The sequence below is a fragment of the Dasypus novemcinctus genome, chromosome 20, assembly GCF_030445035.2.
Source record: "Dasypus novemcinctus isolate mDasNov1 chromosome 20, mDasNov1.1.hap2, whole genome shotgun sequence".
NCBI lineage: Eukaryota > Metazoa > Chordata > Mammalia > Cingulata > Dasypodidae > Dasypus > Dasypus novemcinctus.
In genome coordinates, this window is record NC_080692.1 from 49,665,683 (window position 1) to 49,680,383 (window position 14,701).

Below are 14,701 nucleotides of genomic sequence, written 5' to 3' on the forward strand. Positions count from 1 at the left end.
AATTCAGACAAAGAGAAAGCCCGAGGAAGTCAGAAGCTGAAACAGTGAAATCCGGAAGAGCAGGGAGAAACCGACGACACCCCCATGTGTCTTGCCATGTCACAAGGAGTCCAGGATCACCAGCAGCCAGTTTGCAGGGAGAAAGCAGCACCTGATCATGCCCCGATCTGGGCATTTTCACGGCCTCAGAACTGTAGGCTTGTAAGCAAAGGAATGCCCACTGTGAAGCCAACCCTCTTCCGGTGTAGCGCATGTCAGCAGCCCAGCAGACTAAAACACTAGAGGCGTGCTTTGTACACGAGGCAAGTTCAAGCACTTGGTAGAGGTCTGGGTTCTTAACGTGCTCTCAGTGAGGAATCCACCCAGCATTCTTTACCTTGGAGCTACTAAAAAGAAGGCTAGCTAGAGGAGACTGTGGGTATTTGGCCATCTTAAGTCATACTTCCTGTGAAATTCTGGAATTTTATTATATGCTGCCTTGAAGTTTTTACTTGACTCATGCATTTACAACAATGGTGTAAGTACTTCGAAACCATGGTATGATGAATATAGAGAACTAACCTATCAGAGTGGGGGAGCAGAACACACAAGTCACGCAGTATGGAATTAAGACAAGACAGGAAGGTGGAATACCGATCACGGCAGGCAGTGTGCGCCGGGGTAAGGGGTTGCTGGTCACCAAGCAGAGCAGGGACGTGGTCAGATGCACACTTAGGGGAGGTTGGCAGAGCATGGTTCTGTTTCGTTTTGCTTTGTTTCTTGTAGCTGATATTTAAAGCTACTTCAGGTTTGATTGTGTCCTGTAGTAAATAGTTTGAATCATATTCTGTGACTTTTAAACAGGCCATTCATTGGATTAGGCTCAAAAACAAAATAACCAGATTTTCATTTCTTAAATAATCTACTGCCTACATAAAGTACATCGATGGGTGTAGTGAAAACCTGTAATTAGGGACTTCAACCCATGTCCCTGGGGTCACTGGAAACAAATCTCCCAATTTAGGGTTTACGTCTCACAGGTGCTGACATATTGAAAGTTCATATCCAACCACTTCTCTCTACACAATTATATTCAATTAAAAAGTAATCATTAATTCATCTTTTTTTTTTTCTATTTGTGGTAGGTTTTACTTCAAAGGCTTCACTGCTAATCTGTTATAACTTTAAACAGCAGCCTCACCAGTTCCAATGTTTGTGGTTTGTTTGCACCACCTGGGAGAGGACACAGACTTCCAGTTGGAATTCTACTTTTTTTCCTTATTAGAGAAGTTGTGGGTTTACAGAAAAGCCATCCGTAAAATATGGGATTCCCATATACCACCCTACCACCAGCACCTTGCATTGGTGTGGGACATTTGTTACAATGGATGATAGAACATTTTTATAAAAGTGTACTATTATTTAAAATCCATGGTTTAACTTAGGGTGCACTGTTTGTGTAGTGTAGTTCCATGGATTTAAAATTTTTTTTATTCTGTTACCGTATATAGAATCTAGCATTTCCCCTTTTAATCATATTCAGATTATATTTCAATTGTGTTCACAACGTTGTGCTACCATCGCCTATTACCAAAACATTTCTATCATTCCAAACAGGAACCCAGTATATTTTAAGCCATAACTTCCCATTCTTATTTAAAGGAATAAGACTGAAGACTGGGCAATCACTTAAGACTTTCCAGAAAATTGGATTAGGGTCTGGGTTGCCATTAGCATTAAAGGCACAAAGGAAAAGGCAGAGCTGAAATTATTTAGAAAGTAAAGTGATCAGGATTTGGTGAATATGGACAGGAAGACAAAAGGAGACTAGAGAGGTTCTTAGTACCATTGGTGTCCATCGGGGCCGAGACAGCCCCTGACACAAGGTGGAAGTCCAACTGCTAAATTTTTCACTGTTGGGGAGTTGGCCAAGTGAATCAGGCATTTGATATGTATGGAGAATATAGTAGCTATAAAGACAACGGGATTGGATGACTCTTCTAAGTGGCATAGGTGCTCTACGGAAAGCTAATGAACAAATGAGAGTGAATCACAAGCACTTAAAAGCCCCATGGGAAAGTTAGTGGACCTTCTTGGTTGCATCCTAAGATTTCATTTCCTTCCAGGTGAGGCTAGTGAAAGCTGAGGACTTCATAGTAAGGTTGGCTGAACTTCAAAGATGGTTAAATACCAACCATGATCCATGCTAAGCAAAGTTTGAAACGTTAGGATTGCCATGGCAGAAAGTTAAGGAAGAGGTCACAGGGCTCAGGAAAATAGCCACGTTGGAATGAATATACCAGGAGGGCTGGGAGGCACTAAATGACTACATGCCATGAGAAGACGCAGAGGACACACACTTGGCCACGGGCGTAGGGATGTGCTGGCTAGAGGGGCACCAGCATCACTAGAGAGTACAGTGGGGCTGCTCCTCTTTAGGCTGGAGGAGGCAGTAGGAGGGATGACTGTAGAACTTGACTTGTTGGTAGCAGTGGCAGGCGTGAGGACCATAGACCCTTAGGGGCCAACTGGCTGCACTTCACTGCCAGAAGTAGGGCCTTGCATGAACGGTAATGCCCAGCAAGTCAGAATGAGGCCAAGACCTGCAGAGTTGTGGAGAAGGTTCATAGATGTGGCCACCCAAGGGGCAAAATAGATGGGCAGGGACAAGGGCACTACGAAACACAAACAGCAGAAGAAGTCAAGGATAGGTACCCAGGATGGGGAGGGTGGCCACCACAACGGAAGTCATGAGTCCTTGCTGTGTCTGTGACCCTGAGTCAGTTTTCAGACCCAGAACCCATTTGCTGAAGGAGTGGCTGGGTCCCCAGAGGGATGGGCCCTGTGTTGCCATGGCAAGTATACTTGGCAAAAACTCCCACCATCTTTCTCCAAAGGGACCTAAGGCCATTTATACAGGTGACATGTACTGGGGAAAAGAGACTGCCAAGACACTTCAAAAACAGTTGGACACTGGGATTTAGTTGGCACTGCTTCCCAGGCCTGCCCGGTTAGAGTGGGAGCACATGAAGGGCAGCTGCAAAACGGAGTTCTGTCCAAGGTATGGCTTTCAGGGGGTCCACAATCCCAGCCTTGTGGTTATTTCCCACATGCCTGAATGCAGAGCAGTGATTGACACATTTAGGAGCAAAGTCCACAGTGGCCCCTGCTCTGTGGCATAAGAGCTATCACAGGGCAAGTCTAGGTGGAAGCCTCTGCAACTTGCCTTCTCCCCAGCCGAGACAGCAAATTTTCAAAAATCTCACTCCTGGACAGATGGTGGAAAGTAGTGCCGCTCTTGACGATCTAAGACATGGGTTGGCAAACTGTGGCTCATGAGTGGGCCAAAGCTGGCCCTCCATGTACTTTTGTAGATAATGTTTTGTCGGAACCCGCCACCCTACTGGTGTGTATAGTCGATGGCTGTTTTCACACTACAGCGGCAGAGGAGGGACCAAACAGCCTATGCAGTTCAGATGCTTATTAGCTGGCTCTGCAGAAAAAGTTAGCCGACTCCCAATCTAAAGGATGCAGGGGTGGTGGTCCCCATCGAATCTCCAATTGGTTAATGAGTTTGGCTCCTGGAGAAACTGGGTGAATCCTTCTACCCTGCCTGAAGCTCAATGACGTAGCAGGGTGGGCCACAGCCGCTGTGGCAGGGGCACCGTCCTTGCTAGAGCGCATCAACACGGCCTCCGGTCCTGCGATGTGGGCAGCGATTGGGTCCATACGTCCCTTTCCATCCCACTCGTGTTACAGGATCAGACACCACTCATTTTGCATTCACATGGAAAGAATGGAGCTGGTACTCACAGGGCAGAAGTAGCAAAACAGAAGAGGAGGAGAGGAAGGCTGTGAGTTGCTTACGACACCCGCTAATATGAGAGGGACGGGTGGTGGTTCCTCGTTGGTCTCCTCTTCCTCTTTTGTAATACAGTCTCTGAGTTTTAGAGGCCACAGAGCTGTCTGGCCAAAGAGGACTTTTCCTGTCTTCCCTTGTAACTAGCGTTGGCTCTGTGGTGACGTTTCAGTCAACGGGATAGGAGCTGAAGTGAAGGGTGTGCCTTCTGGGATGCCCCTAAAAGAAAGAGGCATCCTCTTCATTTCCCCTTACCCCCTTGTCCTGCTAGCGAGGGATGCAGGCGTGATGGCAGGAGCTGAAGCCCATGTTAGGCCATACGAAGAAAGACCTGTGAAAATGGGAGAGCCACAAGGTATTCTAGAAGGAGCAGCTGTTGTCCCTGAGCTGCGTATCAGCGCTGGATTGCCTCTGCTTGTACGTTTATGCCAGACAAAAGTAAAGACTTACCTTGTTTGAGGCTATTACTTTATTTTATTTTTAATTTATTTGAGTTTAAATTTTTTTTAAATTTAAAAAATATGCTTAGATTACATAAATGTTACATAAAAAATATAGGGGATTCCCACATGCCCACCTCCTCCATTTCCCCCCATTAACAACATCCTGAGGCTATTAGTTTTGAGTCTTTGCTAAAGAAGCTGAAAATAGTGTCCCTACTAATGGCGGGTGCTTACAAAAGGCTACATTTTGACTTAAGGACACAAGATTCTCCTTCTTTTATCTTTAGAATCATTTAAAATCCAGAACCTAAATAAGAGAAATAAGCTAAAGCCCTTCCACTTATTCACATGCAATACTTACTTTTTTCTGGTATAGCATTTTTTGTGTGTGGCACATCAGAGTTTTGACAAAGTGACGTTGCATGGCTTTCTGCCCACATCATTGCTTGGTGCAGCCGCGAAAATGGTGCCTTAACTTCCCAGGAAACACTGCCACAGTTTAAGAAGAGTGCAGAAAGGAACTCACTTTTGGTTAAATATGCATCATAAAATAATGTAGCATTTAGCAGCCAGAGGTAGGACATGTAAATACCCATTGGGAAGTATGTGAATAATTTATATGTTAGAATTAACCCAGGATATAAAATGTATTAGTGCTGAGTTTTAATGCTTTTAGAAAGTTTTAGTTCCGCAGGCACAAGTTACAATTTTCTAGGATGTGATGTAAAGGAAATTGAGAGTACACATGTGCTTTCTATCTAGTCACTGCATTTTGAGTTATTTTTTGGAGATCATAGTTAAAGGAAATGGATCACGTAAATTAGTTATCCCTAATTTATTGCAATGATTACATGGATGAAGTGATGACTTCTCTTGTTTCTCTTTCTGGCTTAGGCCCTGAGGCACTAATAGAAGCAATTTTTGTTTTCAGACATTAAGGGAGTGATTCTTATCCAGTTGTGAATCAAACTAAGCTATGCAAACTCTAAAGATGGTCAATAACAATTTACAGAAGAGTGAGGAGTTAGGGTTCATGTATTTCCTATATAAGGAGATTTCATAAATGGGTTTCAGCAGCACAGAATTCAAAGGAGGAGGGGCCAGAAAGGTGCTTACATAAAACTTGCACTGCTTCCTCTTCGCATTCTTTTTTCTGTGCGCCGTGTTCGAGACCAGTGCTTGATACAGTTTTCCACTGGGTTTGATGAGGAGCTGAGTAGCACGTGAACCGGGAAGAACTGTTCTCAGGAAGAGCAGCGCGTCGTCAGTGTCACGCTGGCATGATCATGGACAAAGGGAAGAAGGCAGAGAAGACTCTTTTCCATTTTAAAAAAATGACACTTCATTTTCCAACATTTAATGTGAGATTGTAGATACAGATCCCCCCACCAGTTAGCACACTTCAGATTTCAAGGAAAAAGAAAACCTAATTCAAACTGCCTTCAACAATAAATGGCGATTGTTCATGTAACTCAAAGGCCCGCGGAGGAAGCAAGCCCTAGACCTGATTTGGTCACAGCTTCAGCTGCATTTCTCTGAACTCTCTCAGCTTCCTACTTCTATCCATATCTGCCTTCTGCTCATAAGAAGGCTGCGGGAAGCAACAGGAGTTATGAGCTTCCTCGCTTAGATCCTGGGGAAGACAGTAAGTTCCTTCCAACAACTGTGAAACAATTGTCCTGAGCTTCCTCCTTGTTGGATGATCCCTGAAACAATTCATATGGTTGGGATAATGCCAAGGTTGGCTTGGGACTGGGTTTTCTCCCTCGAGTAATTATGGCAAGGAGATTGGGGTGATGTGTTCTGGCTTAGACCAATAAACACTCAACCTTGGAAAAGGGTGGGGTCAGTCTTATCCAAACCACATGGCTACTACAAAGTGGGGGAAGGGTAAAATGCAGTTTGGATAACAATGGCTAGTTCTAACTCACACCTAATAGGTCTAACTATTAGGTTGCAAACTCTTTTGCTGCCCAATGACTGTAATTAGCATATATCTTCTCTCTTTCTCTTTCCAAAATAAGTCTGTTAGGTTCACCTGGAGTTCCTTATGATCTAGCAACCAAAGGCAAGTCATCCACTCTCAACAAATGCAAAATGCAAACAAAGAACAAAATAATTGCAATAAAAACTCCCAACTGAAAAGGGATTATTTGGAAACAATACAGAATGGTCACTGATCCCAATCATACCTCCTACACAGGAATATGTCACCTCCTGGCTGGCAGTGCCCAGCTTCTTCAGGCCATTACTGATTTGCTCTCTGTGTCCTCTGGGGCCCCCTCTGAGATCCTTATTGGGGGAGCTGGCCTTTTCAGGAGGCTGTACCATTTGGTAGCTTCTTTCCTATTAGGTTGAATATTAGTTCATTTCCAGTTAGGTTCCCATAGAAGTCTGAGGGATTGTGCTAAGATTAAATAATCACAGGTTATCAGTCACAGTTATCAGTTAGATTTGATTACATTTTCCCTTCAATATTAGGCTTTTGAGCTATTTGCTTTTTAAAATTTCCACAGGTAAGCAATCATGGCCAGAGTCCATGGGTAGCCTTAGTTTTGTATCTTGGAATTCCTGTTTCCTAGTAGACCTTTATGCTCTGCCCATCTCGAGTTTAGTTTAATGGTCTATCCTTAGACCCCATTTTAATGGTGCCTGGCATAGGCCAGGCTTGGATTACCTGACTGGACTGACTTTGTAGAAAAGAGTAGGATTGATAACACCCAGATTGTCATGTGTGTGCTGTATACTGTGGGGAGAGTTGAGTGAGTGTTGGGAAGGCAACTACAGGGTCCGTGACAATCATTTTCAAAGCGAAGAAATATACAGCAACTATATTATTTGTTAGCTATACTAAAAAAACTAGTTCTAAGTTTATGTTAAAAATAGTCTGTATTAGCTTCTCAGCTGCTAAAACAAATACCATACAATGGGTTGGCTTAAATAATGGGAAATTATTGACACATAGTTTTGGCTAGGATAAGTCCAAAACGGAGGCATGAGCAAGGCGGTGCTTTCTCTCTGATGACTGTGGCATGCAGGGGATGGCTGACAGCCCTCCTTGGTTCTTGGCTTTTCTGTCACATAGCAATGCACATCGTGGATTTGGACATTCAGAACCCTCTCTCTTCTGGATTCTGTTGACTTCTCACTTCTGGCTGCTTCCTGTAGTTTCTTCTTTCTAATGTCTAATTTCCTTTTCTTCATATTGGATGAAGGCCCCCTCAGTCAGTTTGTGCACACTTTAACTAACATGTCCTCAAAGGTTCTGTTTACAGATGGGTTCACACCCACAGGACCGGGGTTAGCACCTTAACATGTCTTTTATGGGTGCATGATTCAATCTCCAGAGGAATAGGACTCCTTGTTTGTTTGTTTTTAAATGTTTATTTTGAAGTAATTTCAAGCTTACAGAACAGTTGCAGAAATAATACAAAACCCATACAGAGAAACCCAACAGACCTCTGCACCCCTGACACCCAGATCCACCAATTTTTAACATTTTGCTACCTTTGCCATGACTTCCTTCTTTCTTTCTTTCTCCCTCCCTCCCTCCCTTCCTTCCTCTTTTCTCTCTTTTCTCTTTTTTCTTTCATCTATCATCTATTTTCTGAACATGTGAGAGCAGTTTGTGCACATCATACTCCTAGAACACATAATGCATTTCCATGTACATTTCCTATGAACAAAGATATTCACTTACGTAATCACTCTAAGTGCAGTTATTAAGTTTTAATATTGATATATACTTTTTTTAGTGTGTTGGCTGCCAAAAGCAATATACCAGAAATGACTTGGCTTTTACCATGGGGATCTACTAGCTTACAAGCTTACTGTTCCAAGGCTTAAAAAAAGTGTCCAAATCGAGGTATCATCAGGGAACGTTTTCTCTCTAAAGACTGGATGTCTGTGACCCTGGACTCCTCGGACACATGGCCAGGCCCATGGCGGCACCTGCGGGCCTCTCCCTGCTCTTCTGGGAGTCATTGCTTCAGCTTCTGCCTTCTGTGGATCTCTCTCTCTTTGTCTGAATTTCCTTCTTTTATAAAGTACCCCTGTAAGAGGATAAAGACTCATCCTGGGCCATTCCTTTTGCTCTAATCTAATGCAGCAAACTAATCAAAAGTTCCCACCTACGGTAGGTTTATACCCACAGGAAGGGACTAGCTATAAGAACATGATTTTCCAGAGTCCATCCAGGTTCAAGCTGTCACACTTAACATTCTATATTCCAAATTTTTCTTATGTACCAATACTGTCCTTTTGAGCCTTCCTCATCCCTTGCTAGATCTCATCCAGTGTCATATATGGCATTTAATTGTAAATACTTCTTTAGTTTCTCTTTCTCTATTTCTCTCCCTCTCTTTCTTTCTTTCTTAATTTTTAAATCGTGGACACAAATATACAACATAAATCTTTCCATCCCGACTCCATCCATTTATCATCCAGGGGGATTAAAATGGCTGAAGTAAGTAATGCCTTTACAGTGATAACATTGAATGTCAATGGATTAAACTCCCCAATAAAAACACATAAGCTGACAGAAAGGATAAGAAAGCATGATCCATCCATTTGCTGTCTGCAGGAGACTCACCTTAGACCCAAGGATGCAAATAGACTGAAAGTGAAATGTTAGAAAAAGAGATTTCATACAAATAGTAACCAAAAGAGAGCAGGAGTAGCCATACTGGTATAAGACAAAACAAATTTTAAATGCAAAAAAAGTGGTAAAGAGATGCAGAAGGCCATTATATATTAATAAAAAGGAGTAACAGTCATAAATATTTATGTACCTAGCCAGGGTGTGCCAAAAATACGTGGGACCAACTCTGGTAAGACTGAAAGGAGAAAGAGATGCCTCTACAATAATAGTTGGAGACTTCAACATGCCACTCACATCAACAGATAGAACACCTAGACAGAAGATCAACAAGGAAACAGAGAACTTGAACAATATGATAAATGAACTGGACCTGAAAGACATATATAGAACATTGTTTTCAAATAGAAAACTATAAAACACTGCTAAAAGAAATCAAAGAAAACCTAAACAAATGGAATGACATTCCATGTTCATGGACTGGAAGACAAAACATCATGAAGATGTCAATTCTACCCAAACAGATTCGTAGATTCAATGTAATACCAATCAAAATTCCAACAGCCTACTTTGCAGAAAAGTCAATTACCAAATTTATTTGGAAGGGAAAGGGTCCCCAATAGCCAAAAACATCCTAAAAAAGGAAATCCAAGTTGAAGGATCATGCTCCCTGACTTTGAAGTGTATTGTAAGGCTACAGTGGTCAAAACAGCATGGAATTGGCATAAAGACAGAGACATTGAACAATGGACTCAAATTGAAAGTTCAGAAAGAGATTCTCATCTCTATTTCTATGAGGTGAAATATGGTCAACTGATTTTCGGTAAGCCTACCAAATCTACTTTTCTGGGACAGAACAGTCTCTTCAATAAATGATGCTGGGAGAACTGGATATCCATAACCAAAAGAATGAAAGAGGACCCCTCTCTTACTCCCTATACAAGAATCAGCTCAAAACAGATCAAAGACCTAAACTTAAAAGCCAGGACCATAAGCTCCTAGAATATAACATAGGGAAGCATCTACAAGATCTTGCAGTAGGTGTGAGTCCTCTTAAACCTTGCATCCAAAGCACGAGCAACAAAAGAAAAAAAGATAGAAAGGGCTTTCTGAAGAGAGTGAAAAGGCAGCCTACTCAATGGGAGAAAATATTTGAAAATCTCACATCTGACAAGGGTCTAATATCCATTACATATAAAGAGATCCTACAACTCAACAACAAAAAGACAAATGACCTGATTTAAAAATGGGCAAAATACTTAAACAGACATTTTTCTAAACAAGAGAAACAGATGGTGAAAGAACACATGAAAAAAATGCTCAGCATTGCTGGCTGTTAGGGAAATGCAAATCAAAGCTGCAATGTGAAATCATTTCACACCTACTAGAATGGCCACTATTAAAAAGGCAGAAAACTACAAATGTTGGAGAGGATGTGGCGAGATAGGAATGCTTATTCACTGTTGGTGGGAATGTGGAATGGTACAGCCACTGTGGAGGACTGTTTGGCGGTTCCTAAGGAAGTCAGCTACAGATCTACCATGTGACCCAGCAATACCACTCCTGGGTATCTACCCAGGAAAACTGAGAGGAGTGACACAAACAGACATCTGTACACCGATGTTCATAGTGGCATTATTCACAATTGCCAAAAGATGGAAACAACCCAGGTGTTCATCAATGGATGAATGGGTAAACAAACTGTGGTGTATATACACGATGGAATATTATTCAGCTGTAAGAAGAAATAAAGTCATGAAGCATATGACTGCATGGATGAACCTGGAGGACACTGTGTTGAGTGAAGCAAGCCAGACACAAAAGGACAGATACTGTATGATTGCACAATTATGAACTAAACATATTGAGTAAACTCATGGACTTAATAACTAGAATATTGGTCACCAGAACATAGAATGAGGTTAGAGAATGGAAAGTTGAGGGTTAATCTGTGCAGAAGTGGTAAGAAGGTTGTTGTTTGTAAATCTTTGGAAGGAAATTAGAAATGGTGAAAGGCCATCATACTATTTTTAACTAGCAGTGCTAATACTTGGATAAGTTAGTGGTTGAAAGGGAAAGTCTATTGTCATGTATATTACTACAAGGGAAGGTAAGAAATGTAACATGGGACTGTACAGCATAGCAAAACTTCATGTGAAAGACTTTTTCTTTGAAGCTGAAAAAATGCACTTTAATGTTACAAGATGTTAATATCAGGCAAAAATACAACAAAAGCAAACTTTGGACAGTTGTGTATAGTTATATATTAATAATCTTATATTAAGGGAAAAAAAAGGGAAATATACCAAGAGAAATAAACTAGACAAAAGGTACTACATGTTATTTGACTCCATCTATATAAAATATATATACAAATAAATTAGAGTGATGGAAACAGAATAGCAGTTATGTATAGTAAGGGAAGCATAGAGAGATTTAGAGATGATTTTTAAGGGGTAGAATTTTTTGGTGCTATTTTTATTATTGGAATTATGAAAATGCTCTAATAATGACTGAAGTCATTTATGCAAAACTATGTGATATACCAAATACACTGATTGTATGCTTTGGATAGATTGTATGCTGTATTAATATGTATCAATAAAATTAATTAAAACAATAAAAAAGTATATGTCCCCTTTTCTGGAACATACTCTGGTCTCTTCTTAGTTTAGCTAATTCCTACTGATTCTTAAATATTCATTTTGAGCTTTACATCTTCTGGGGAGTAATTCTTGATCAAATAAGGTTTAATTAGGGGAAACGGACTTTGGCCCAGTGGTTAGGGCGTCCGTCTACCACATGGGAGGTCCGCGGTTCAAGCCCCAGGCCTCCTTGACCCGCGTGGAGCTGGCCCATGCGCAGTGCTGATGCCAGCAAGGAGTGCTGATGCCAGCAAGGAGTGCCCTGCCACGCAGGGGTGTCCCCCGCGTAGTGGAGCCCCATGCGCAAGGAGTGCACCCATAAGGAGAGCCGCCCAGCGCGAAGGAGGGAGCAGCCTGCTGAGGAATGGCGCCGCCCACACTTCCCATGCCGCTGACGACAACAGAAGCGGACAAAGAAACAAGACGCAGCAAAAAGACACAGAAAACAGACAACCGGGGGAGGGGAGGGGAATTAAATAAATAAAATAAAAAAAATAAGGTTTAATTAGGTATTCCTTCTCCACATTTTAACAATAAGCTTGATTTCAATCTTATCATCATTGTAATATCTGATTTAACTGTATCTCCCCACAAACTTGAGCTTCTTGAGGGCAGGTGCTACATTGCTCATCTCAGAAGGTCAAACCTTCTGAAGGTGATGGGCCTGAAGACACATATACAAGTACGGCAACTACAACAGAAGATGGCTGATGGAAAGTACCTTGAAAAGTAAAGGAGCTAAATGTTCTAGAAGAGATAAGAAAAGGCCCAGTGGAGAAACTGGAAGCCCCATACATTGCTGGTGGTAACGTTAAATGGTCCAATCACTCTGGGTATCATTCTGGGAGTTCCTCAAAGGTTCAATCGAGGTTTGACAGTGTGAAGTTCTTTTCTGGATCCCCAAAAGAAAAGGACTTTGTTCCTGAACAGGTCCACTGCTGTGGGTGGGGGCCCTTCTGATGGGCCTACTTGAGCGGACTCCCTGGAGCTTTGTAGAGATGGAGACACAGAGATGCACAGGGAAGCCCCACTTCTGGGCTGCTGTGCGAGAAGCACCCCAGGGTCACCGACAGCCGGAGCTCAAGCACGAAGCCTCAGGAGGCTGGTCCTTGCGGCAGCTGAAGGCTGACGCCAAGAGCCACGTGCCTGATGGCCCGCAGCTGGGCTGGGCGGAAATTCTGGAGGGGACGGCAGGGGCCTTGGCGGAGGGCCCCAGGATCACAGCCGCTGGCTTTGGTGAGAAGACATCTCTTACGGTGCTCTGATCTGAACATTTCACGGGCATTGGAACTGTAAGCTTTTACCCTGAACAAAATTCCCATTACAAAGGCCAAGGTGTTTCTGGTCTCTGCATTGGCAGCCCCTTGGCAAACTGAAACAATAAGGCGCCCTTTGAGTCAACATTTCCACTCCTAGGTATGTACCCAAGAAAATGAATACACTTGTCCGCCCAAAAACTGTACATGAGTGTTCACAGCATTATTCACAACAGGAAAAATCTGGAAACAATTTAACCTTCCCCGCAGACAGAAGAGTCAAAATGAAAGAGTGGTAACTGTAGCCAGTATACCAAACATTGATGGAATACCTGTCTTCTCATTACTAGCCACTGTGCTAGACCGCAGGCTACGCAAAGACAAGTAAGAGGACCTTGTCTTGGTGGTCTAGCAGATAACTAAACGAATGACTAACACAGTTTCATTTTTCCTGTAGTAGAAGTCTGTCTGCTGTGGGCACAAATAAAGGGGTGTGCAGGAAAAAAGGGTGAAGAAGAGGTGACATTTGTGTACTCATTACTCAAAGTGCCTGTGGACCACTCGAGCCTGGAGGATTGTCGCGCGTCCTTCCTGCCACTTTCCACCTCCAACAGAGCAGAGATTATTAACGTTGAGAGCCAACTGTGTCCGATGGGAAAAAGAGAAACCAGTGTAGTCTGAACTGCTAAAGAATGCCTGTTGTACAGTGAATATTCCAGAGTCCTACGCTTAGTCCCCGTCACTCCCCTCGCTTTTTGGTGTGTCTTGCTCACTGCTTGTCACTGTCCGCCCAGCACCGGGTCTAGGGTACACACTCAATAAAAATTGTTAAGTGAGTGTCCTCCAATCCCTCCCAGATGGAAAATGCAGGACTAGACACAGTTGTCTGCTTCTCTTTAGCAGCTGCTGACAGTCTGAAATGGACAAAGGGAAACCCCAGATGGCCACCCTTCTTCTCGAGTAAACATGTCAGTTATGTCCGTTCCTGGCTGCTTGTTCCTCTTCCTCCAGGACAAGCCATTGCACAGGAGGCTCTGCAGGGAGGCGGAGGCTTGGCCAGGAGCAGAAGGCCCGCACACAGCCGGCCCGCGTGGGCTGCTGCGCGCGGGGCCACGGCCAGGACACAGTGACTCCCAGGCCGGAGTTCTTGGCGGAAACCGGAGCGGTGGTCTCTGGGGACCCCGGGCGTGCGGGCGCCCCGCGGCTCGCAGTTCACCCGTGCGGGCACGGGGCAGCGCGGCTGGGGGGCCAGGGGCCTCGCGCACCTCCGGCCGCAGGTGCGGCTGCCCTGGGCCTCTGCCCGGCGTGCGCTCCTCCAGGGGGGGCGGCCACCCGGGCGTCCGGGGCGCGCGGCCAGGCGCGGCTCGGGCTTCCCGGCCAGGGGCACGCGGCCCCCGCGCACGACCCCGCGGGCCGCGGGTTCTGGTCCCGGCCGGGCCTCGGCCGCGGCCACGTGACGCGCGCGGCCGCGTTGAGTGACGGGCGCGGGGCTGGGCGGGCCTTGGCGGAAATCAACTTCCGGGGGCAGAGGTGTGGGAGGCGGGGGTGCGTGGGCGGCCCCGACGTGCGGGCCGGGGTCGTGCCCAGGTGTGCGCCTGCGGGGCCGGGGCACCTGGCGCGGGGAGCAGGTAAAGCGGCGCGGGCTGGGGGCGCGGGGCCGGGGTCCCGGGCGCCCCGCAGGGCGAGGAGCGCCTCCGGGGTCGCGGGAGCGGGGCCTCGGCGCGGGAATGGTGGGCGGTGGGTGGTGGGTGGGCGGGCGCCCGCAGTCCTGTCCTGCCCTCCAGGCCCGGCGCCCCGGCGTCCCCGCAGCGCCCCGCGCGCCGTCCCGCAGCCCGCGAGCCGCGTGGGCGCCTGCCCCGTCCCGGGCGGGCCGTGCGCGCCGTGCCCGGGGCGGCGGTTGCGGGCCGGGGGCCCGGGGCGCG

The 14,701-nt window shown here is 45.1% G+C and overlaps 1 protein-coding gene across 6 annotated transcripts in view; it reads left to right on the plus strand.

Moving 5' to 3' along the window:
• Window positions 1-14,268: 14,268 nt before the first annotated feature.
• The window catches only part of CCDC91 (coiled-coil domain containing 91), a 316,675-nt gene continuing 316,242 nt past the window's right edge, over window positions 14,269-14,701 (plus strand). For 2 of the 6 annotated variants that reach the window (XM_058282984.2, XM_071210240.1), the window contains exon 1: window positions 14,318-14,407. The gene's annotated coding sequence lies outside the window, so the exon portion shown is untranslated. Of the gene's footprint in view, window positions 14,408-14,701 lie in introns of all 6 variants that reach the window. The other 4 variants (XM_058282985.2, XM_071210236.1, XM_058282989.1 and 1 more) reach the window with 4 other exon arrangements.